Genomic DNA, 24922 nt, shown 5'->3' on the forward strand with positions numbered 1-24922 from the left:
GATGTAACAGAAAGTAGGAAAAGTGAAGGCTTCTGTCTGTCTGCCGTTGAACAGAGAGCACAGATCCCTCTCCCTCTCTGATCTCATTTGGTCCTTTATCTCCGTGACTGGCAGACCTTCTGGGAAGTCTGTCTGTCTGTCTTATAGTCTGTCTGATGGAAAATGCCACTTTCTCCATCCTGCCCCCCTCTGTCATCTGAACTTCCAGGAGGAGAACTCTCATCTCTCATCTACATGGTCAGCTTCCTCTGGAGTCTGCTCACTGCCAGGCAACATCCTGTCAGCCCTCTTCATGGACAAGATAGGAAGGATCAAAATTATAGGTGAGGGAAGTGAAGACACGTATGTGGCTCAGTGGGAAAATAATCAATGGTACAAAGCAACCTGAAACTATGGCAGCAACTCTGAAATCATTCTCTCTCTCTCTCTCTCTCTCTCTCTCTCTCTCTCTCTCTCTCTCTCTCTCTCTCTCTCTCTCTCTCTCTCTGTCTCTCTCTCTTCTCTCTCTCTCTCTCTCTCTCTCCCTCTCTCTCTCTCTCTCTGTCTCTCTCTCTCTCTCTCTCTCTGCCCCCTCTCTCTGTCTCTCTCTCTCTCTCTCTCTCTGCCCCCTGTCTGTCTGTCTGTCTGTCTGTCTGTCTGTCTGTCTGTCTGTCTGTCTCTCTCTCTGTCTCTGTCTCTGTCTCTGTCTCTGTCTCTCTCTCTGTCTCTCTCTCTCTCTCTCTCTCTCTCTCTCTCTCTCCTCTTTACCCCCCTCTCTGTCTGTCTGTCTGTCTCCTCTCTCTGTCTCTCTCTCTCTCTCTGTCTCTGCCACTCTCTCTCTCTCTCTCTCTGCCCCCTCTCTCTGTCTCTCTCTCTCTCTCCCTCTCTGCCCCCCCTGTCTGTCTCTGTCTGTCTGTCTGTCTGTCTGTCTGTCTGTCTGTCTGTCTGTCTGTCTGTCTGTCTGTCTGTCTGTCTGTCTGTCTGTCTGTCTGTCTGTCTGTCTCTCTCTCTCCCTCTCTGCCCTCTCTCTCTGTCTCTCTCTCTCTCCCTCTCTGCCCCCCCTCTCTGTCTGTCTGTCTGTCTGTCTGTCTGTCTGTCTGTCTGTCTGTCTCTGTCTCTCTCTCTCTCTCTCTCACTCTCTCCCTCTCTCTCCCCCCTCTCTCTGTCTCTCCTCCCTCTCTGCCCCCCTCTGTCTGTCTGTCTGTCTGTCTGTCTGTCTGTCTGTCTGTCTGTCTGTCTGTCTGTCTGTCTGTCTGTCTCTCTCTCTCTCTGTCTCTCTGTCTCCCTCTCTCCCCCCCCTCTCTGTCTCTCTCTCTCCCTCTCTGCCCCCTCTCTGTCTCTCTCTCCCTCTTACCCCCCCTCTCTGTCTGTCTGTCTGTCTGTCTGTCTGTCTGTCTGTCTGTCTGTCTGTCTGTCTGTCTGTCTGTCTGTCTGTCTGTCTGTCTGTCTGTCTGTCTGTCTCTCTCTCCCCTCTCTGCCCCCCCCTCTGTCTCTCTCTCACTCCCTCTTTACCCCCTCTGTCTGTCTGTCTGTCTGTCTGTCTGTCTGTCTGTCTGTCTGTCTGTCTGTCTGTCTGTCTGTCTGTCTGTCTGTCTGTCTGTCTGTCTGTCTCTCTCTCTCTCCCACCAGGTGGTTCTATGCTGATATCAGCAGTTTGTACATTCCTCCTGCTCCTCAGCTTCAGTCAGGGGGCAGTTATATTATTTCAGTGCCTTTTCTACGCTACCAGCGTCGCGGCCTGGAACGGACTGGAGGTCATCACAGTAGAAATCTACCCTTCTGCTAAAAGGTACAGAGAACCACAATCCCCATGTCAATGTCCTGGTATCAGACGGATGTTTGTGTTGTTCATGATGAGGCATTTAGGTGGTCATTGGAAATTGTGAATAATTGAAGGAGTTTTGTGGATAAATACTATAAACCAAAGGTTTTCAACTGGTTTTGCCTCGGGACCCAAACTGAAGCAGGTTGTTTCAAATTTGAACCAGGTAGTTTTTACTCAGACACCTGTGATCCATTCAAAACCTCCTGTCCTAAACTGTCTGTTAAGAACCACTGTCCTAAAACTGTCCGTTAAGCACCTGTCCTAAACTGTTTGTTAATCACCTGTCCTCAACTGTCTGTTAATCACCTGTCCTAAACTAAACTGTCTGTTAATCACCTGTCCTAAACTGTCTGTTAAACTGTCACCTGTCCTAAACTGTCCGTTAAGCACCTGTCCTAAACTCCGTCCGTCCTAAACTGTCACCCTGTCCTAAACTGTCCGTTAAGCACGTGTCCTAAACTGTCAGTTAAGTACTTTCCTAAACTGTCAGTTAATCACCTGTCCTAAACTGTCCGTTAAGTCACCTGTCCTAAACTGTCTGTTAAACACCTGTCCTAAACTGTCTGTTAAACACCTGTCCTAAACCTCTCTCTTCCTCAGATGCAAAGCGTTCGGAGTTTTCCTAAACTGTCTGCTGGCAGCCATTCCTGGCACTGTCCGTTTGCCAAGTTCATCGGTCACAAACTGATCATCCCCATTTTCCTAAACGTCTGTTAACCACCTGTGGAGGTCTGCTGGCCACTGTCAAACTGCCCGAACACGGGTCCTAAAGATCCTGGAGTGAAAACAGCTAAACATCTACAGCATCAAACTGTTGTTATTCCTGTGACTTTCCACAGGTTCTCAAAACATCTTGGTGGGAGGATTCCCCTAGACTTCCTGCTTAAACTGGGAATTTGGGAAAAGTTAGTGTCATTTTGCAAACCTTTACAACGTCACGGTCCAAATAAAGATGTCTGTACATATAGGTTGGTCCAGTTAAACACTTCCACAGAATCAGGGAGGGGCTTTCTGTTCCCACCTGATGTCCTAAACTGCACGGTACCCTCATCAAGACATGTCACCATTTTACATAGTTTGATATTGTGTTTTTAAACTTCTGTACACCTCAAAAACCACCTCTTCGGGTAGATGCAGGACATGTCACTCTGTATTTGGTATGTTTTAAAATGTGTTTTAAATTATTTTAAATGAAAGAATACGAGAGATGAGAAAGATATCCCCATTTTCCTGGAAGATGACAGACAGTTTTACCATGTTGTGCTTTGATTTAAAACTAACTGTTCGGGAAAGGTATTGGGTTGACATTTGGGTTGGAATTCAACGACGGCTAAGGTTTCAACGTAACGCTATTTTACGATTCAGAACCAATTTTCCATTGTCCTCCATTTATATATATTAATCCCTGTGGGAGGATCGCTCAGCTCCTGTTGTATCTATTAACCAGGATGACAACCTCTTCTGCTGTACAGTGGATGCATCTGTTTGACATACCAATATGTTTGTTGTGTTGTTTGTGTTTAGTCTCTCCTTTTCCAGAAGAGCTGTGTTCTAGATACTGATTCTATTAAATCCTGTCTAGTCTGTGTTCAGTCTCTCCTTTTCCAGAAGAGCTGTGTTCTAGATACTGATTCTATTTTTCCTGTCTAGTCTGTGTTCAAAATCTCCTTTTCCAGAAGAGCTGTGTTCTAGATACTGATTCTATTAAATCCTGTCTAGTCTGTGTTCAGTCTCTCCTTTTCCAGAAGAGCTGTGTTTTAGATACTGATTCTATTAAATCCTGTCTGTGTAGTCTCTGTTGTCCAGTCCAGTTGTGTTCTAGATACTGATTCAATTAAATCCTTTCTGTGTTCAGTCTCTCCTTTTCCAGAAGAGCTGTGTTTTAGATACTGATTCTATTAAATCCTGTCTACTATATCTACTTGGAAGATGACTAGTCTGTGTTCAGTCTCTCCTTTTCCAGAAGAGCTGTGTTTTAGATACTGATTCTATTAAATCCTGTCTAGTCTGTGTTCAGTCTCTCCTTGTCCAGAAGAGCTGTGTTCTAGATACTGATTCAATTAAATCCTGTCTAGTCTGTGTTCAGTCTCTCTTTTCCAGTAGAGCTGTGTTCTAGATACTGATTCAATTAAATCCTGTCTAGTCTGTGTTCAGTCTCTCCTTGTCCAGAAGAGCTGTGTTCTAGATACTGATTCTATTAAATCCTGTCTAGTCTGTGTTCAGTCTCTCCTTTCCAGAAGACTGATACTGATTCTATTAAATCCTGTCTAGTCTGTGTTCAGTCTCTACTTTTCCAGAAGAGCTGTGTTCTAGATACTGATTCTATTAAATCCTGTCTAGTCTGTGTTCAGTCTCTCCTTGTCCAGAAGAGCTGTACTGTTCTGTCTAGTCTGTGTTCAGTAGAAGAGCTGATTCAATTAAATCCTGTCTAGTCTGTGTTCAGTCTCTCCTTTTCCAGAAGAGCTGTGTTTTAGATACTGATTCTATTAAATCCTGTCTAGTCTGTGTTCAGTCTCTCCTTTTCCAGAAGAGCTGTGTTTTAGATACTGATTCTATTAAATCCTGTCTAGTCTGTGTTCAGTCTCTCCTTTTCCAGAAGAGCTGTGTTTTAGATACTGATTCTATTAAATCCTGTCTAGTCTGTGTTCAGTCTCTCCTTGTCCAGAAGAGCTGTGTTCTAGATACTGATTCTATTAAATCCTGTCTAGTCTGTGTTCAGTCTCTCCTTTTCCAGTAGAGCTGTGTTCTAGATACTGATTCTATTAAATCCTGTCTAGTCTGTGTTCAGTCTCTCCTTGTCCAGAAGAGCTGTGTTCTAGATACTGATTCTATTAAATCCTGTCTAGTCTGTGTTCAGTCTCTCCTTGTCCAGTAGACTGATACTGATTCTATTAAATCCTGTCTAGTCTGTGTTCAGTCTCTCCTTGTCCAGTAGACTGATACTGATTCTATTAAATCCTGTCTAGTCTGTGTTCAGTCTCTCCTTGTCCAGAAGAGCTGTGTTCTAGATACTGATTCTATTAAATCCTGTCTAGTTTGTGTTCAGTCTCTCCTTGTCCAGAAGAGCTGTGTTCTAGATACTGATTCTATTAAATCCTGTCTAGTCTGTGTTCAGTCTCTCCTTTTCCAGTAGACTGATACTGATTCTATTAAATCCTGTCTAGTCTGTGTTCAGTCTCTCCTTTTCCAGAAGAGCTGTGTTCTAGATTCTGATTCTATTAAATCCTGTCTAGGTTGTCTGTTGCCATGACAATGTAAGACCTTTTTTCCTAAAATTATGTGAAAATGTGAGTTTAGACACTTTTATATTTTACTCTATTTTTAAAGTCACTAAGTATCATTTACAGCACTGTTTCCCAACCCTGGTCCTCCAGTACCCCCCAACAGCCCAACCCTGGTCCTCCAGTACCCCCCAACAGCCCATCTCTGGTCCTCCAGTACCCCCAACAGCCCAACCCTGGTCATTCAGTACCCCCAACAGCCCAACCCTGGTCCTCCAGTACCCCCAACATCCCAACCCTGGTCCTCCAGTACCCCCAACATCCCAACCCTGGTCCTCCAGTACCCCCAACATCCCAACCCTGGTCCTCCAGTACCCAGCCCAACATCCCAACCCTGGTCCTCCAGTACCCCCAACAGCCTAACCCTGGTCCTCCAGTACCCCCAACATCCCAACCCTGGTCCTCCAGTACCCCTAACATCCCAACTCTGGTCCTCCAGTACCCCCAACATCCCAACCCTGGTCCTCCAGTAACCCCAACTCTGGTCCTTCAGTACCCCCAACTGGTCCTCCAGTACCCCCAACTCTGGTCCTCCAGTACCCCCAACTCTGGTCCTCCAGTACCCCCAACTCTGGTCATCCAGTACCCCCAACTCTGGTCCTCCAGTACCCCCAACTCTGGTCCTCCAGTACCCCCAACTCTGGTCCTCCAGTACCCCTAACATCCCAACTCTGGTCCTCCAGTACCCCCAACATCCCAACTCTGGTCCTCCTGTAACCCCAACTCTGGTCCTCCAGTACCCCCAACTCTGGTCCTCCAGTACCCCCAACTCTGGTCCTCCAGTACCCCCAACTCTGGTCCTCCAGTACCCCCAACTCTGGTCATCCAGTACCCCCAACTCTGGTCCTCCAGTACCCCCAACTGTGGTCCTCCAGTACCCCTAACATCCCAACTCTGGTCCTCCAGTACCCCCAACATCCCAACTCTGGTCCTCCTGTAACCCCAACTCTGGTCCTCCAGTACCCCCAACTCTGGTCCTCCAGTACCCCCAAACTCTGGTCTTCCAGTACCCACCAACTCTGGTCCTCCAGTACCCCCAACTCTGGTCCTCCTGTACCCCCAACCCTGGTCCTCCAGTACCCCCAACAGCCCAACCCTGGTCTTCCAGTACCCCCCAACAGCCCATCTCTGGTCCTCCAGTACCCCCAACCCTGGTCCTCCAGTACCCCCAACATCCCAACCCTGGTCCCCAGTACCCCCCAACATCCCAATCAAGGTCCTCCAGTACCCCCGACAGCCCAACCCTGGTCCTTCAGTACCCCCAACAGCCCAACCCTGGTCCTCCAGTACCCCCAACAGCCCAACCCTGGTCCTCCAGTACCCCCCAACAGCCCAACCCTGGTCCTCCAGTACCCCCAACAGCCCAACCCTGGTCCTCCAGTACCCCCAACAGCCCAACCCTGGTCCTCCAGTACCCCTCAACAGCCCAACCCTGGTCCTCCAGTACCCCCAACAGCCCAACCCTGGTCCTCCAGTACCCCCAACATCCCAACTCTGGTCCTCCTGTAACCCCAACTCTGGTCCTCCAGTACCCCCAACTCTGGTCCTCCAGTACCCCCAAACTCTGGTCTTCCAGTACCCACCAACTCTGGTCCTCCAGTACCCCCAACTCTGGTACTCCTGTACCCCCAACCCTGGTCCTCCAGTACCCCCAACAGCCCAACCCTGGTCCTCCAGTACCCCCCAACAGCCCATCTCTGGTCCTCCAGTACCCCCACCCTGGTCCTCCAGTACCCCCAACATCCCAACCCTGGTCCCCCAGTACCCCCAACATCCCAATCCAGGTCCTCCAGTACCCCCCCGACAGCCCAACTCTGGTCCTTCAGTACACCCCAACATCCCAACTCTGGTCCTCCAGTACCCCCAACAGCCCAACCCTGGTCCTCCAGTACCCCCCGACAGCCCAACCCTGGTCCTCATGTACCCCCGACAGCCCAACCCTGGTCCTTCAGTACCCCCAACAGCCCAACCCTGGTCCTCCAGTACCCCCAACAGCCCAACCCTGGTCCTCCAGTACCCCCAACAGCCCAACCCTGGTCCTCCAGTACCCCCAACAGCCCAAACCTGGTCCTCCAGTACCCCCAACAGCCCAACCCTGGTCCTCCAGTACCCCTCAACAGCCCAACCCTGGTCCTCCAGTACCCCCCAACAGCCCAACCCTGGTCCTCCAGTATCCCTCAACAGCCTGACCCTGGTCCTCCAGTACCTCCCAACAGCCCAACTCTGGTCCTCCAGTACCCCCAACAGCTAAACTCTGGTCCTCCAGTACCCCCACCCTGGTCCTCTAGTATCCCTCAACAGCCCAAATCTGGTCCTCCAGTATCCCCCAACAGCCCAACACTGGTCCTCCAGTACCCCCAACATCTCAACCCTGGTCCTCTAGTACCCCAACATCCCAACCCTGGTCCTCCAGTACCCCCAAAATCCCAACCCTGGTCCTTCAGTACCCCCAACATCCCAACCCTGGTCCTCCAGTACCCCCAACATCCCAACTCTGGTCCTCCAGTACCCCCAAAATCCCATCTCTGGTCCTCCAGTACCCCCAACCCTGGTCCTCCAGTACCCCCAACATCCCAACCCTGGTCCTCCAGTACCCCCAACCCTTGTCCTCCAGTACCCCCAACAGCCCAACCCTGGTCCTTCAGTACCCCCAACAGCCCAACCCTGGTCCTCCAGTACCCCCAACATCCCAACCCTGGTCCTCCAGTACCCCCAACATCCCAACCCTGGTCCTTCAGTACCCCCAACTCTGGTCCTTCAGTACCCCCAACTCTGGTCCTCCAGTACCCCCAAGATCCCAACTCTGGTCCTCCTGTACCCCCAACTCTGGTCCTTCAGTACCCCCAACTCTGGTCCTTCAGTACCCCCAACTCTGGTCCTCCAGTACCCCTAACATCCCAACTCTGGTCCTCCAGTACCCCCAAAATCCCAACTCTGGTCCTCCTGTAACCCCAACTCTGGTCCTCCAGTACCCCCAACTCTGGTCCTAGAGTACCCCCAACTCTGGTCCTCCAGTACCCCCAACATCCCAACTCTGGTCCCCCTGTACCCCCAACTCTGGTCCTCCAGTACCCCCAACATCCCAACTCTGGTCCTCCAGTACCCCCAAAATCCCAACTCTGGTCCTCCAGCACCCCCAACATCCCAACTCTGGTCCTCCAGTACCCCCAAAATCCCAACTCTGGTCCTCCAGTACCCCCCAACATCCCAACCTGGTCCTCCTGTACCCCCAACTCTGGTCCTCCTGTACCCCCAACTCTGGTCCTCCTGTACCCAACTCTGGTCCTCCTGTACCCCCAACTCTGGTCCTCCAGTACCCCCAACTCTGGTCCTCCAGTACCCCCAACATCCCAACTCTGGTCCTCCAGTACCCCCAACAGCCTAACTCTGGTCCTCCTCCCCCAACTCTGGTCCTCCAGTACCCCCAACATCCCAACCTGGTCCTCCTGTACCCCCAACTCTGGTCCTCCAGTACCCCCAACTCTGGTCCTCCTGTACCCCTAACTCTGGTCCTCCTGTACCCCTAACTGGTCCTCCAGTACCCCCAACATCCCAACTCTGGTCCTCCAGTACCCCCAACTCTGGTCCTCCAGTACCCCCAACAGCCCAACTCTGGTCCTCCAGTACCCCCAAAATCCCAACTCTGGTCCTCCTGTACTCCCAACTCTGGTCCTCCAGTACCCCCAACATCCCAACTCTGGTCCTCCTGTACCCCCAACTCTGGTCCTCCAGTACCCCCAACTGGTCCTCCTGTACCCCTAACTCTGGTCCTCCTGTAGCCCCTAACTCTGGTCCTCCAGTACCCCCAACATCCCAACTCTGGTCCTCCAGTACCCCCAACAGGTCCTCCTGTACCCTGGTCCTTCAGTACCCCCAACAGGTCCTTCAGTACCCTGGTCCTCCAGTACCCCTAACATCCCAACCCTGGTCCTCCAGTACCCCCCAACATCCCAACATCCTCAACCCCAACTGGTCCTCCAGTACCCCCAACTCTGGTCCTCCAACCCTGGTCCTCCAGTACCCCCAACATCCCAACTCTGGTCCTCCAGTACCCCCAACATCCCAACTCTGGTCCTCCAGTACCCCCAAAATCCCAACTCTGGTCCTCCAGCACCCCCAACACATCCCAACTCTGGTCCTCCAGTACCCCCAAAATCCCAACTCTGGTCCTCCAGTACCCCCCAACATCCAAACTCTGGTCCTCCTGTACACCCAACTCTGGTCCTCCTGTACCCCCAACTCTGGTCCTCCTGTACCCTGGTCCTCCTGTACCCCCAACTCATCCCCAGTACCCCCAACTGGTCCTCCAGTACCCCCAACATCCCAACTCTGGTCCTCCAGTACCCCCAACATCCCAACTCTGGTCCTCCTGTACCCCCAACTCTGGTCCTCCAGTACCCCCAACATCCCAACTCTGGTCCTCCTGTACCCCCTCTGGTCCTCCAGTACCCCCAACTCTGGTCCTCCAGTACCCCCAACTCTGGTCCTCCTGTACCCCTAACTCTGGTCCTCCTGTACCCCTAACTCTGGTCCTCCAGTACCCCCAACATCCCAACTCTGGTCCTCCAGTACCCCCAACTCTGGTCCTCCAGTACCCCCAACAGCCCAACTCTGGTCCTCCAGTACCCCCAAAATCCCAACTCTGGTCCTCCTGTACCCCCAACTCTGGTCCTCCAGTACCCCCAACTCTGGTCCTCCTGTACCCCTAACTCTGGTCCTCCAGTACCCCCCAACATGGTCCTCCAGTACCCCCAACTCTGGTCCTCCTGTACCCCAACTCTGGTCCTTCAGTACCCCCACATCCCAACCCTGTTCCTCCAGTACCCCTAACATCCCAACTCTGGTCCTCCAGTACCCCCAACATCCCAACTCTGGTCCTCCTAAACCCCAACTCTGGTCCTCCAGTACCCCCTGGTCATCCCAACCCTGGTCCTCCAGTACCCCCAACATCCCAACTCTGGTCCTCCAGTACCCCAACATCCCAACTCTGGTCCTCCAGTACCCCCAAAATCCCAACTCTGGTCCTCCAGCACCCCCAACATCCCAACTCTGGTCCTCCAGTACCCCCAACATCCCAACTCTGGTCCTCCTGTACCCCCAACTCTGGTCTTCCTGTACCCAACTCTGGTCCTCCTGTACCCCAACTCTGGTCCTCCTGTACCCCCAACATGGTCCCCAACCCCCAACTCCCTCCAGTACCCCCAACATCCCAACCCTGGTCCTCCAGTACCCCCAACATCCCAACCCTGGTCCTCCTGTACCCCCAACATCCCAACTCTGGTCCTCCTGTACCCCCAACTCTGGTCCTCCTGTACCCCAACTCTGGTCCTCCAGTACCCTGAACTCTGGTCCTCCAGTACCCCCAACATCCCAACCCTGGTCCTCCAGTACCCCCAACATCCCAACTCTGGTCCTCCTGTACCCCCAACTCTGGTCCTCCAGTACCCCCAACATCCCAACTCTGGTCCTCCTGTACCCCAACTCTGGTCCTCCAGTACCCCCAACTCTGGTCCTCCTGTACCCCAACTCTGGTCCTCCTGTACCCCTAACTCTGGTCCTCCAGTACCCCCAACATCCCAACCCTGGTCCTCCAGTACCCCCAACTCTGGTCCTCCAGTACCCCCAACAGCCCAACTCTGGTCCTCCAGTACCCCCAACATCCCAACTCTGGTCCTCCTGTACCCCCAACTCTGGTCCTCCAGTTCCACCCTCCCAACTCTGGTCCTCCTGTACCCCCAACTCTGGTCCTCCAGTACCCCCAACTCTCCTCAACTCTGGTCCTCCTGATCCTCCTCCAGTACCCCCAACATCCCAACTCTGGTCCTCCAGTACCCCCAACTCTGGTCCTCCTGTACCCCCAACATGGACCCAACCCCCAACTCTGGTCCTCCAGTCCCCCCAACAGCCCAACTCTGGTCCAACCCCCAACTCTGGTCCTCCTGTACCCCCAACAGCCCAACCCTGGTCCTCCAGTACCCCCAACATCCCAACTCTGGTCCTCCAGTACCCAACTCTGGTCCTCCTGTACCCCCAACAGCCCAACCCTGGTCCTCCAGTACCCCCAACATCCCAACTCTGGTCCTCCAGTACCCCCAACTCTGGTCCCCTGTAAACCTGATCCTCCAGTACCCCCAACCCTGGTCCTCCAGTACCCCCAACATCCCAACTCTGGTCCTCCTGTACCCCCAACATCCCAACCCTGGTCCTCCAGTACCCCCAACATCCCAACCCTGATCCTCCAGTACCCCCAACACCCCAACCCTGATCCTCCTGTACCCCCAACATCCCAACCCTGATCCTCCAGTATCCCCAACATCCCAACCCTGATCCTCCAGTATCCCCAACATCCCAACCCTGATCCTCCATTACCCCCAACATCCCAAACCTGATCCTCCAGTATCCCCAACATTCCAACCCTGATCCTCCAGTACCCCCAACATCCCAACCCTGATCCTCCAGTACCCCCAACATCCCAACCCTGATCCTCCAGTATCCCCAACATCCCAACCCTGATCCTCCAGTATCCCCAACATCCCAACCCTGATCCTCCATTACCCCCAACATCCCAACTCTGGTCCTCCAGTACCCCCAACTCTGGTCCTCCAGTACCCCCAACAGTCCCCCAACCCTGGTCCTCCTGTACCCCCAACATCCCAACTCTGGTCCTCCAGTACCCCAACATGGTCCTCCTGTACCCCCAACTGGTCCTCCTGTACCCCAACATCCCAACCCTGATCCTCCAGTACCCCCAACATCCCAACCCTGATCCTCCAGTACCCCCAACATCCCAACCCTGATCCTCCAGTATCCCCAACATCCCAACCCTGATCCTCCAGTATCCCCAACATCCCAACCCTGATCCTCCATTACCCCCAACATCCCAACCCTGATCCTCCAGTATCCCCAACATTCCAACCCTGGTCCTCCAGTACCCCCAACATCCCAACCCTGATCCTCCAGTACCCCCAACATCCCAACCCTGATCCTCCAGTATCCCCAACATCCCAACCCTGATCCTCCAGTACCCCCAACATCCCAACCCTGATCCTCCAGTACCCCCAACATCCCAACCCTGATCCTCCAGTATCCCCAACATCCCAACCCTGGTCCTCCAGTATCCCCAACATCCCAACCCTGGTCCTCCAGTACCCCCAACATCCCAACTCTGATCCTCCAGTACCCCCAACATCCTCCTGTACCCTCAACTCTGGTCCTCCAGTACCCCCAACCCTGGTCCTCCAGTACCCCCAACATCCCAACCCTGATCCTCCAGTACCCCAACATCCCAACCCTGGTCCTCCAGTACCCCAACATCCCAACCCTGGTCCTCCTGTACCCCCAACATCCCAACTCTGGTCCTCCAGTACCCTCAACTCTGGTCCTCCTGTACCCTCAACTCTGGTCCTCCTGTACCCTCAAATCTGGTCCTCCTGTACCCTCAACTCTGATCCTCCAGTACCCAACATCCCAACCCTGATCCTCCAGTACCCCCAACATCCCAACCTGGTCCTCCTGTACCCCCAACTCTGGTCCTCCAGTACCCCAACATCCCAACCCTGATCCTCCAGTACCCCCAAAATCCCAACCCTGATCCTCCAGTATCCCCAACATCCCAACCCTGATCCTCCAGTACCCCCAACATCCCAACCCTGATCCTCCAGTATCCCCAACCCTGATCCTCCAGTACCCCAACATCCCAACCCTGATCCTCCAGTATCCCCAACCCTGATCCTCCAGTACCCCCAACATCCCAACCCTGATCCTCCAGTATCCCCAACCCTGATCCTCCAGTACCCCCAACATCCCAACCCTGATCCTCCAGTACCCCCAACATCCCAACCCTGATTCTCCAGTATCCCCAACCCTGATCCTCCAGTACCCCCAACATCCCAACCCTGATCCTCCAGTATCCCCCAACATCCCAACACTGATCCTCCAGTACCCCCAACCCTGATCCTCCAGTACCCCCCAACACCCCCACCCTGATCCTCCAGTACCCCAACCCTGATCCTCCAGTATCCCCAACATCCCAACTGATCCTCCAGTACCCCCAACATCCCAACCCTGATCCTCCAGTACCCCCAACATCCCAACCCTGATCCTCCAGTACCCCCAACATCCCTACCCCTGATCCTCCAGTACCCCCAACCCTGATCCTCCAGTACCCCCAACATCCCAACCCTGATCCTCCAGTATCCCCAACCCTGATCCTCCAGTACCCCCAACATCCCAACCCTGATCCTCCAGTACCCCCAACCCTGATCCTCCAGTACCCCCAACATCCCAACCCTGATCCTCCAGTACCCCCAACATCCCAACCCTGATCCTCCAGTATCCCCAACCCTGATCCTCCAGGACCCCCAACCCTGATCCTCCAGGATCCCCAACCCTGATCCTCCAGTACCCCCAACATCCCAACCCTGATCCTCCAGTATCCCCAACCCTGATCCTCCAGTACCCCCAACATCCCAACCCTGATCCTCCAGTACCCCCAACCCTGATCCTCCAGTACCCCCAACATCCCAACCCTGATCCTCCAGTATCCCCAACCCTGATCCTCCAGTACCCCCAACCCCAACCCTGATCCTCCAGTACCCCCAACCCTGATCCTCCAGGATCCCCAACCCTGATCCTCCAGGATCCCCAACCCTGATCCTCCAGGATCCCCAACCCTGATCCTCCAGTACCCCCAACCCTGATCCTCCAGTACCCCAACCCTGATCCTCCAGTACCCCCAACCCTGATCCTCCAGTACCCCCAACCCTGATCCTCCAGGACCCCCAACCCTGATCCTCCAGTATCCCCAACCCTGATCCTCCAGTATCCCCAACCCTGATCCTCCAGTACCCCCAACCCTGATCCTCCAGTACCCCAACATCCCAACCCTGATCCTCCAGTACCCCCAACATCCCAATCCCTGATCCTCCAGTACCCCCAACCCTAATCCTCCAGTACCCCCAACATCCCAACCCTTATCCTCCAGTACCCCCAACATCCCAACCCTGATCCTCCAGTACCCCCAACCCTGATCCTCCAGTACCCCCAACCCTGATCCTCCAGTACCCCCAGGGTTGGGAAACTCTGGTTGACAACATGTTCTATATTTATATCAACAACATGTATCCACATTTCTAAGGAATATGGACCTTTTTGACTTGATTGAGCTGTGTGTGTGTATTTTAAATCCAAATGCTGTTTACTCAGTAAATACTTTAGTTTGATGACCAACGTTGTATTAGTTGTTGTACATTATTAGACCAGTTGTAAAATAATAGCTACATGATATAAGTCACATCAACCCTTCATGGTTGTTCAGTCGGGTCGCATCTATTCTCTTCACTTTACCCAATGTATTGATTCACAAAGGGAACAACAGTGTCCTAGTTGAAGGGAGAGAAGTTCAGGGCAGAACTAAAGTTTACTATAGCAAACCTCATCTTTTAAAGGTAATAGATAGTTTCTTCTGGATACCTACAGCCAGATGTGTTATTGGGAGTCAGCCTTAACCCATTATTATAACCCTGACCCCCCAAAAGAAAGACCACTATGAGATGGTAGACAGGAAAACATACTAACCCTTTGTTTTGTGATGGTAAAACAATTAAATGGTGTTGTAATGTGTGGGTCATTTCTGTCTATGTGAAATGCTGTAGTTAGTATCTCTGAAGCTGGATCCATCATTGTAGTGGGCAGTAATGTATTTAAAATGGGTATATACGGTATTTATGATATTAGAAATACTGTACCTCACGTGCGACTTGTAATAAGACTAAACAATTATAAACATGTTTATCTGACTCCAGAAAGATAACAAATACCAGAAACTATGGTTGAGTTACAGTACAATATACCAGAAACTATGGTTGAGTTACAGTTATACAGAAACTATGGTTGAGTTATACAATATACCAGAAACTATGGTTGAGTTACAGTACAATATACCAGAAACTATGGTTGAGTTACAGTACAATATACCAGTGGATTTAATTACTTCACCACCTCACATACAAGTCATTAAACATAAGCTACAAGTCAGTAAACATAAGCGTGGTGGTCCTTCTGCGTGTGGTCCTTAAACTGTAGCTCAGTTGGTAGAGCATGGCGCTACAAGTCAGTAAACGCTACAAGGTAAACATAAGGTTAAACATAAGCTACAAGTCATTAATAATAAGCTACACGGGCTACCATTAAACATAAGCTACAAGTCATTCATAATAAGCTAGAATGTATGCACAAGTCATTACTGTAAATAATAAGCTACACGCTTAATAATAAGCTACAAGTCATTAAACATAAGCTACACGTCATTAATAATAAGCTAAAGTCATTAATAATAAGGTCATTAATAATAAGCTACAAGTCATTAATAATAAGCTACAAGTATTAAACATAAGCTATATTATTATATCATTATATTATTTATTATCATTATATATTATTATTAATAAGCTACACGTCATTAATAATAAGCTACAATTAATAATACGCTACAAGTCATTAATAATAAGCTACAAGTCATTAATAATAAGCTACACGTCATTAATAATAAGCTAAAGTCATTAATAATAAGCTACAAGTCATTAAAATAAGCTACAAGTCATTAATAATAAGCCACAATCATTAATAATAAGTCATTAAAATAAGCTACAAGTCATTAATAATAAGCTACAAGTCATTAAACATTAAACATAAGCTACAAGTCATTAATAATAAGCTACAAGTCATTAATAATAAGCTAACATTAATAATAAGCTACACGTCATTAATAATAAGCTACAAGTCATTAATAATAAGATACAAGTCATTAAAATAAGCTACAAGTCATTAATAATAAGCTACAAGTCATTAATAATAAGCTACAAGTCATTAAACATAAGCTACAAGTCATTAATAATAAGGTACAAGTCATTAAACATAAGCTACAAGTCATTAATAATAAGCTACAAGTCATTAAACATAAGCTACAAGTCATTAAACATAAGCTACAAGTCATTAATAATAAGCTACAAGTCATTAATAATAAGCTACAAGTCATTAATAATAAGCTACAAGTAATTAATAATAAGTCATTTAAACATAATAAGCATTAATAATAAGTCATTAAAACATAAGCTACAAGTCATTAAACATAAGCTACAAGTCATTAATAATAAGCTACAAGTCATTAATAATAAGCTACAAGTCATTAAACATAAGCTACAAGTCGTCATTAAACATAAGCTACAATTAAACATAAGTAAAAGTCATTAATAATAAGCTACAAGTCATTAATAATAAGGTATTAATAATAAGTACAAGTCATAAACATAAGCTACAAGTCATTAAACATAAGCTACAAGTCATTAAACATAATAACGTCATTAAACATAAGCTACAAGTCATTAAACATAAGCTACACGTCATTAATAATAAGCAAGTCATTAAACATCATTAATAATAAGCTAATTAATAATAAGCTACAAGTCATTAAACATAAGCTACAAGTCAAAACATAAGACAAGTCAGTAAACATAAGCTACAAGTCATTAAACATAAGCTACAAGTCAGTAAACATAAGCTACAAGTCATTCATAATAAGACAAGTCATTAAACATAAGACCATTAATAATAAGCTACAAGTCATTAAACATAAGCTACAAGTCAGTAAACATAAGCTACAAGTCAGTAAACATAAGCTACAAGTCAGTAAACATAAGCTACAAGTCATTAATAATAAGCCACATTAATAATAAGCTACAGTCATTAAACATAAGCTACAAGTCATTCATAGGCTACAAGTAATTAATAATAAGCTACAAGTCATTAATAATAAGCTACCGTCATTAATAATAAGCTCCTTAATAATAAGCTACAAGTCATTAAACATAAGCAGATTAATAATAAGCTACAAGTCATTAATAATAAGCTACAAGTCATTAATAATAAGCTACAAGTCATTAATAATAAGCTACAAGTCATTAATAATAAGCTACAAGTCATTAATAATAAGGCTACAAGTCATTAATAATAAGCTACAAGTCATTAAGAATAAGCTACAAGTCATTAAACATAAGCTACACGTCATTAATAATAAGCTACACGTCATTAATAATAAGCTACAAGTCATTAATAATAAGCTACAAGTCATTAATAATAAGTCAAGTCATTAATAATAAGCCACACATCATTAATAATAAGCTACAGCATTAATAATAAGCTACAAGTCATTAACAATAAGCTACAAGTCATTAATAATAAGCTACAAGTCATTAAACATCTACAAGTCATTAATAATAAGCTGAAGTCATTAATAATAAGCTACACGCATTAATAATAAGTCACCATTAATAATAAGCTACAAGTCATTAATAATAAGCTAAACATTAATAATAAGCTACAGATTAATAATAAGCACAAGTCATTAATAATAAGCTACAAGTCATTAAACATAAGCTACAAGTCATTAATAATAAGCCAAGTCATTAAACATAAGCTACACATCATTAATAATAAGCTACACGCATTAAACATAAGCTACAAGTCATTAAACATAAGCCACGTCATTAATAATAAGCTACACGTCATTAATAATAAGCTACAAGTCATTAATAATAAGCTACAAGTCATTAATAATAAGCTACAAGTAATTAATAATAAGTACACGTCATTAAACATAAGCTACACGTCATTAATAATAAGCACCGGGAAACATAAGCTACACGTCAAAACATAAGCTACAAGTCATTAATAATAAGACAAGTCATTAATAATAAGCACCATTAAACATAAGCTACACGATTAATAATAAGCTACACGTCATTAAACATAAGCTCACGGACAACAAACATAAGCGTCATTAATAATAAGCTACACTTAATAATAAGCCACAAGTCATTAATAATAAGCTACAAGTCATTAAACATAAGCTACAAGTCATTAAACATAAGCTACAAGTCATTAAACATAAGCTACACGTCATTAAACATAAGACAAGTCATTAAACATAAGCTACACGTTTAATAATAAGCTACAAGTCATTAATAATAAGCTACACATCATTAATAATAAGCTACAAGTCATTAATAATAAGCTACACATCATTAATAATAAGCTACAAGTCATGAATAATAAGCTACAAGTCATTAATAATAAGCTACACATCATTAATAATAAGCTACAAGTCATTAAACATAAGCTACAAGTCATTAATAATAAGTAAGTCATTAAACATAAGCTACAAGTCATTAATAATAAGCTACAAGTCATTAATAATAAGCTACAAGTCATTAAACATAAGCTACAAGTCATTTTTATCATTAAACTATATTTCATTAAACATAAGTTCATTAAACATATTTATTTATTCATTAATAATAAGCTACAAGTCATTAATAATAAGCTACAAGTCATTAAACATAGACATCCAAACAGACAGCATCAGAGTTATCCTCAGTTACCACAGACATCAGACATCCAAACAGACCAAGGAGATGATCGTGGACTTCAGGAAACAGCAGAGGGAGCACCCCGATCCACATTGACAGGACAGCCTACAGGGAGGAGGTGAGGGCCCTCACCTCCTACAGCAGAAACAGCAGAGGGAGCACCCCTTCCACATTGACAGGACAGCCTGAAGGGAGGCTAGGTGAGGGCCCTCACCTCCTACAGCAGAAACAGCAGAGGAGCACCCCCTAACATGACAGGACAGTAGTGGAGAGGGTACATCACGACAAGCTGAAATGGTCCACCCACACAGACAGCGTTGTGAAGAAGGCGCAGCAGCGCCTCTTCAACCACAGGAGGCTGAAGAATTTCACCAAAAGCACTAACAAACTGTTGATGCACAATCGAGAGCATCCTGTATCACCGCCTAGAAATGCTCCACCCACAACCGTAAGGCTCTCCAGAGGGTAGTGTGGTCTGCACAACGTATCACTTGGAGAAAACTACCTAACCTCCAGGACACCTACACCACCCGATGTCACAGGAAGGCCATAAAGATCATCAAGGACAACAACCATCCGAACCACTGCATGTTACACTCGCATTAACATCTGTTAACATGTTGTTGACAAATAAAATTAGATTTTTATTTTATTTAATTTGTCATGTGTTGCTGCCTTTCTAGATGGATTGTGTTGTCTCTCTTGTCGTGTGTTTTATCCTATATTTATGTTATTTATTTATTTATTTATTTTCCCTAGTAACAACACAACACTAACATGTTGTTACATAGACAGTGAAGGAGGCTAGATGGAGCAGCTCCCTAGTAACAACACAACACTAACATGTTGTTACATAGACAGTGAAGGAGGCTAGGTGGAGCAGCTCCCTAGTAACAACACAACACTAACATGTTGTTACATAGACAGTGAAGGAGGCTAGATGGAGCAGCTCCCTGGTAACAACACTAACATGTTGTTACATAGACAGTGAAGGAGGCTAGGTGGAGCAGTTCCCTGGTAACAACACTACACTAACATGTTGTTACATAGACAGTGACGGAGGCTAGATGGAGCAGCTCCCTGGTAACAACACAACACTAACATGTTGTTACATAGACAGGGAAGGAGGCTAGGTGGAGCAGCTCCCTGGTAACAACACTAACATGTTGTTCCATAGGCAGTGAAGGAGGCTAGGTGGAGCAGCTCCCTAGTAACAACACAACACTAACATGTTGTTACATAGACAGTAAAGGAGGCTAGGTGGAGCAGCTCCCTAGTAACAACACAACACTAACATGTGGAGGATAGGTGGAGCAGCTCCCTAGTAACAACACAACACTAACATGTTGTTACATAGACAGTAAAGGAGGCTAGGTGGAGCAGCTCCCTAGTAACAACACAACACTAACATGTTGTTACATAGACAGTGAAGGAGGCTAGATGGAGCAGCTCCCTAGTAACAACACAACACTAACATGTTGTTACATAGACAGTAAAGGAGGCTAGGTGGAGCAGCTCCCTAGTAACAACACAACACTAACATGTGGAGGATAGGTGGAGCAGCTCCCTAGTAACAACACAACACTAACATGTTGTTACATAGACAGTGAAGGAGGCTAGGTGGAGCAGCTCCCTAGTAACAACACAACACTAACATGTTGTTACATAGACAGTGAAGGAGGCTAGATGGAGCAGCTCCCTGGTAACAACACTAACATGTTGTTACATAGACAGTGACGGAGGATAGGTGGAGCAGCTCTGTAGCAGTTCCCTGGTAACAACACTAACATATTGTTACATAGACCGTGACAGAGGATAGGTGGAGCAGCTCCCTAGTAACAACACAACACTAACATGTTGTTACATAGACAGTGAAGGAGGCTAGGTGGAGCAGCTCTGTAGCAGTTCCCTGGTAACAACACTAACATATTGTTACATAGACCGTGACAGAGGATAGGTGGAGCAGCTCCCTAGTAACAACACAACACTAACATGTTGTTACATAGACAGTGACGGAGGATAGGTGGAGCAGCTCTGTAGCAGTTCCCTGTATGTACAGAGACACTTGACCTGTAGTTTGCTCATCTCCTCTGCTCCTCCCTCCACTTGTGACATCACAGGTTTAATCCGCCTTTTATCCCCCCCCCCCCCCACCGTCCCCGCCCGCTAGCAGCACAAAGATATATTTATCTGCCAGTAATGAGCCCTGGGAGAGAGTCCTGACTAACAGGTGGTCTAACACTAGGAAATACACATCACCCTCATTATCAACACCCCTGCTGCGTCTAATGTGGATCCAGTAAAGGATATCTGTTCATCGTTCTCTGGAATAGCTTGGGGGTAAGCTTTCTCTATTGATTTATCCAAACTCATTTTATAACATTGCTATGGGCACAGCCAATCGATTACACTTCTGCTTTACATTTAAAAAAATGTTACAGGATCTTATGCAGGGCCACTTACAGTTGTTAGTGGATACATTTTTTACAGGCTTTTATACAGATTGTTTTGTAAATATGAAAGCTGGTTGTTCCTGTTCCTGTTAACCAGCTGTGTGTCCACCCTTCACTGTCCCTGTGTCCACCCTTCACTGTCCCTGTGTCCACCCTTCACTGTCCCTGTGTCCACCCTTCACTGTCCCTGTGTCCACCCTTCACTGTCCCTGTGTCCACCCTTCACTGTCCCTGTGTCCACCCTTCACTGTCCCTGTGTCCACCCTTCACTGTCCCTGTGTCCACCCTTCACTGTCCCTGTGTCCACCCTTCACTGTCCCTGTGTCCACCCTTCACTGTCCTTGTGTCCACCCTTCACTGTCCCTGTGTCCACCCTTCACTGTCCCTGTGTCCACCCTTCACTGTCCCTGTGTCCACCCTTCACTGTTCCTGTGTCCACCCTTCACTGTCCCTGTGTCCACCCTTCACTGTCCCTGTGTCCACCCTTCACTGTCCCTGTGTCCACCCTTCACTGTCACTGTGTCCACCCTTCACTGTCACTGTGTCCACCCTTCACTGTCCCTGTGTCCACCCTTCACTGTCCCTGTGTCCACCCTTCACTGTCCCCGTGTCCACCCTTCACTGTCCCTGTGTCCACCCTTCACTGTCCCTGTGTCCACCCTTCACTGTCCCTGTGTCCACCCTTCACTGTTCCTGTGTCCACCCTTCACTGTCCCTGTGTCCACCCTTCACTGTCCCTGTGTCCACCCTTCACTGTTCCTGTGTCCACCCTTCACTGTCCCTGTGTCCACCCTTCACTGTCCCTGTGTCCACCCTTCACTGTCCCTGTGTCCACCCTTCACTGTCCCTGTGTCCACCCTTCACTGTCCCTGTGTCAACCCTTCACTGTCCCTGTGTCAACCCTTCACTGTCCTACTTTCCCCCTTGAGGACAATAAAGAGATCATGTCATATCATATGATTAGTCCTCATAAGCCTGTCATAACTCATATGTACTGTATCTCATCGTATTTAATTTAATTAATCATTTGTGGTCAGTCTTGTTTGTTACAGAGCGCTGACCTCATAAGTAATAACCTATGCTGTCTTGTTGTCCTGATGCTCTGTATCAGCTGGCCTCATGAGTAATAACCTATGCTGTCTTGATGCTCTGTATCAGCTGGCCTCATGAGTAATAACCTATGCTGTCTTGTTGTCCTGATGCTCTGTATCAACTGGCCTCATGAGTAATAACCTATGCTGTCTTGTTGTCCTGATGCTCTGTATCAGCTGGCCTCATGAGTAATAACCTATGCTGTCTTGTTGTCCTGATGCTCTGTATCAGCTGGCCTCATGAGTAATAACCTATGCTGTCTTGATGCTCTGTATCAGCTGGCCTCATGAGTAATAACCTATGCTGTCTTGATGCTCTGTATCAGCTGGCCTCATGAGTAATAACCTATGCTGTCTTGTTGTCCTGATGCTCTGTATCAGCTGGCCTCATGAGTAATAACCTATGCTGTCTTGATGCTCTGTATCAGCTGGCCTCATGAGTAATAACCTATGCTGTCTTGATGCTCTGTATCAGCTGGCCTCATGAGTAATAACCTATGCTGTCTTGATGCTCTGTATCAGCTGGCCTCATGAGTAATAACCTATGCTGTCTTGTTGTCCTGATGCTCTGTATCAGCTGGCCTCATGAGTAATAACCTATGCTGTCTTGATGCTCTGTATCAGCTGGCCTCATGAGTAATAACCTATGCTGTCTTGATGCTCTGTATCAGCTGGCCTCATGAGTAATAACCTATGCTGTCTTGATGCTCTGTATCAGCTGGCCTCATAAGTAATAACCTATGCTGTCTTGATGCTCTGTATCAGCTGGCCTCATAAGTAATAACCTATGCTGTCTTGATGTCCTGATGCTGTTTTAGTTGACCTCATAAGCAGTCCATGTTGCTTTTATAAAATCTCTCCTGAACAGACACACAGAACGGTATCGTCTGACAACAGACACACAGAACACAGGACGGTATCGTCTGACAACAGACACACAGAACAGGACGGTATCGTCTGACAACAGACACACAGAACACAGGACGGTATCGTCTGACAACAGACACACAGAACACAGGACGGTATCGTCTGACAACAGACACACAGAACACAGGACGGTATCGTCTGACAACAGACACACAGAACAGGATGGTATCGTCTGACAACAGACACAGGACGGTATCGTCTGACAACAGACACACAGAACAGGACGGTATCGTCTGACAACAGACACACAGAACAGGATGGTATCATCTGACAACAGACACAGAACACAGGATGGTATCGTCTGACAACAGACACACAGAACACAGGACGGCATCGTCTGACAACAGACACACAGAACACAGGATGGTATCGTCTGACAACAGACACACAGATCACAGGATGGTATTGTCTGACAACAGATACACAGAACAGGATGGTATCGTCTGACAACAGACACACAGAACACAGGACGGTATCGTCTGACAACAGACACACAGAACACAGGACGGTATCGTCTGACAACAGACACACAGAACACAGGACGGTATCGTCTGACAACAGACACACAGAACAGGATGGTATCGTCTCTCAACAGACACACAGAACACAGGACGGTATCGTCTGACAACAGACACACAGAACAGGATGGTATCGTCTGACAACAGACACACAGAACACAGGACGGTATCGTCTGACAACAGACACACAGAACACAGGATGGTATCGTCTGACAACAGACACACAGAACACAGGACGGTATCGTCTGACAACAGACACACAGAACACAGGATGGTATCGTCTGACAACAGACACACAGAACAGGACGGTATCGTCTGACAACAGACACACAGAACACAGGACGGTATCGTCTGACAACAGACACACAGAACACAGGACGGTATCGTCTGACAACAGACACACAGAACACAGGACGGTATCGTCTGACAACAGACACACAGAACAGGATGGTATCGTCTGACAACAGACACACAGAACACAGGACGGTATCGTCTGACAACAGACACACAGAACAGGATGGTATCGTCTGACAACAGACACACAGAACACAGGACGGTATCGTCTGACAACAGACACACAGAACACAGGATGGTATCGTCTGACAACAGACACACAGAACACAGGACGGTATCGTCTGACAACAGACACACAGAACACAGGATGGTATCGTCTGACAACAGACACACAGAACAGGACGGTATCGTCTGACAACAGACACACAGAACACAGGACGGTATCGTCTGACAACAGACACACAGAACACAGGACGGTATCGTCTGACAACAGACACACAGAACACAGGACGGTATCGTCTGACAACAGACACACAGAACAGGATGGTATCGTCTGACAACAGACACACAGAACACAGGACGGTATCGTCTGACAACAGACACACAGAACAGGATGGTATCGTCTGACAACAGACACACAGAACACAGGACGGTATCGTCTGACAACAGACACACAGAACACAGGACGGTATCGTCTGACAACAGACACACAGAACACAGGACGGTATCGTCTGACAACAGACACACAGAACAGGACGGTATCGTCTGACAACAGACACACAGAACAGGATGGTATCGTCTGACAACAGACACAGAACACAGGATGGTATCGTCTGACAACAGACACACAGAACACAGGACGGTATCGTCTGACAACAGACACACAGAACACAGGACGGCATCGTCTGACAACAGACACACAGAACACAGGATGGTATCGTCTGACAACAGACACACAGAACACAGGACGGTATCGTCTGACAACAGACACACAGAACACAGGACGGTATCGTCTGACAACAGACACACAGAACACAGGACGGTATCGTCTGACAACAGACACACAGAACACAGGACGGTATCGTCTGACAACAGACACACAGAACACAGGACGGTATCGTCTGACAACA

General features: G+C 47.7%; 1 protein-coding gene across 1 annotated transcript in view; it reads left to right on the forward strand.

Moving 5' to 3' along the window:
• Positions 1 to 20715: 20715 nt before the first annotated feature.
• Positions 20716 to 24922, forward strand: part of LOC124035357 (A-kinase anchor protein 13-like) — an 89232-nt gene continuing 85025 nt past the window's right edge. Inside the window, exon 1 of the mRNA XM_046348819.1 lies at positions 20716 to 20849. The gene's annotated coding sequence lies outside the window, so the exon portion shown is untranslated. The remainder of the gene's footprint in view (positions 20850 to 24922) is intronic.

This window comes from Oncorhynchus gorbuscha, linkage group LG05 (genome assembly GCF_021184085.1).
Source record: "Oncorhynchus gorbuscha isolate QuinsamMale2020 ecotype Even-year linkage group LG05, OgorEven_v1.0, whole genome shotgun sequence".
NCBI classification, from domain to species: Eukaryota; Metazoa; Chordata; class Actinopteri; order Salmoniformes; family Salmonidae; genus Oncorhynchus; species Oncorhynchus gorbuscha.